Here is a 2,149-nt window from a genome sequence, read left to right as displayed (position 1 = left end):
TTCCTTGGCAGTGAGTGCTGGTTAATGCGGAGGAGACCCATGACTGGTCAAAAAGGCAAGTGTAAATAACTTTAAGTGTCTAGCCCTGGACAGGTTATCAGCATCACACCAGCCAAGGCTCGGGAAACTTCCAAGGAGAGGGGGAGAAAAGTAGGTAAGAGCCTGTGGGTGGAGAGGAGAGAGCTGTGAGCCCTGACTTCTGACACAGCATGCCTGTTGCATGCATCAGCTCACGGGAACGGTGGTTACGTAGAACTCTTGGCAGGTGACGGCTAATGAGAGGAAGTCACTGTCCTTGGGGGTGCATGGTCACTGGTGGATTGCTTATGTCCCCAGGGGATGACCATGCCCATGTGCAGATGGGTAGCAGTAATTGGACTCCTGAAACAAACAAGAAGACATGAAGCTGGCGAGGGGGCGGGGGGGGGGGGCAGATAGATTTACACACTATATAAATGTATGAAAATCTCAAAGAATAAAATTATTTTCTAAAATATTAATTGGCTGTATAAACCAATACACTCCTCACCCTTGGAGGCAATTACATGTTCAAAGGCAAAAGTGAGAGACCCCAGCCTGTGTACACTGAATGGAGCAGTTGCAGGACCTTCCAGCAGAGGGCGATGGTTGTTTACCGCTGGGTTAAATCCTTAAGCAGAACTTGCTTCAGGTTACTGGATGGGAAACTTGGCATTTGTTGTGTGGGCTTTGGTAGTACTGGGGACTGAACCTAGTACCTTACATAAAGTGGGCAAGCACCCTACCCCTGAGCTCTATGCCCATTCGCTTTTTGATCTTGAGAATAAAAACAACCAGTTGAGCATGCTGTACAGTCAAGTCCTTGAGACAGCCACTGCGGCCGCCGTGGCGAAGGAGAACGCGCGTAAACAATTGTCTGTTGAGTTTGGTTTCAGGGACAGAACCAACGCCTCTGTAGCCTGCTGTCAATAAATCACCGTGGTCTTCACCCTGGGGTGAGCGCTGCAGAATTCCAGAGCGGGGCTTCTAACTCTCGGCAACGTGGACCTTTGGGGCAGACAGTCCCTGACTGAAGGTACAGACATGTGCACCGTGGTCTGCAGAATAGTATTTCTTTCTTTTGGGGGGCGGGGAGGGAATGAAAAAATGTATTTAATCTTGTAATTCTCCAGTCATACTCCATCACTGAGGGAAGTCAGGGCAGGAACCTGAAGGCAGGACCTGAAAGAGAAACTGTAGAGAAATACTGCTTTCTTGCTTATTCCTGCCTACATGGTCAGCCTGATTTCTTTTCTTTTCTTTTCTTTTCTTTTCTTTTCTTAACAATTTTTTTATTAGATATTTTCTTCATTCACAATTCAAATGCTATCCCAAAAGTCCCTTAAGCCCTCCCCCCGACCCTGCTCTCCAACCCACCCACTCCCACTTCCTGGTCCTGGTATTCCCCTGTATTGGGGCATAGAATCTTTGCAAGACCAAGGGCCTCTCCCAGAACAGTATTTCTGACCCTGCTCACTGATGCCAGTCACAAAGATGTCTTTCCAGTTCTGACAGTGCTCTCACGTGTGGTTTCACCCTTCCCTGCCACCGAGTATAAACACACACACACACACACACACACACACACACACACACTCAATGAGAAAGCAGTTCTCCATAATAGAGAAAAAGAAGAAGGAAGCTTGCTGGTTCCAAGATTTCCCTTAACAAAACAACGCCAATAACATTCTCTAGGTTTTTTTTTTGCACACAGCACAACGTGCCTCATGTTTCTCTTTGACTATGTGTATGATATCTACAAACATATCATATATGTGTATCATACTTAACATGCTGAGAATATCCTGTACTTATACCTGCCTTATTGTATGTATGTCCCATATATGTAAGTGGGAAGGGAAGATGACCCTGTTATTGGAGAGCTCACCAGAGAGTATCAGCTTTAAGGAAGATCAAAGTATTCTTCCCAAGCCAAAGGCCAGAATAGTGAAGAAGCTGTGGATGTGATACAGAGGTGACAAGATCCTAGAAGGAAAGAGTTTAGACTGTAACTTGTTCTAACCTGCTCGTCACTTGATCTTAGCCAAAAGGCAGAGAAGCGATTAACCTGGTCTCTCTCTCTCTCTCTCTCTCTCTCTCTCTCTCTCTCTCTCTCTCTCTCTCTCTCTCT

The sequence above is a fragment of the Mus pahari genome, chromosome 16 (genome assembly GCF_900095145.1).
Source record: "Mus pahari chromosome 16, PAHARI_EIJ_v1.1, whole genome shotgun sequence".
Taxonomy (NCBI): Eukaryota; Metazoa; Chordata; class Mammalia; order Rodentia; family Muridae; genus Mus; species Mus pahari.
Note: the sequence above shows the minus strand (reverse complement) of the source record.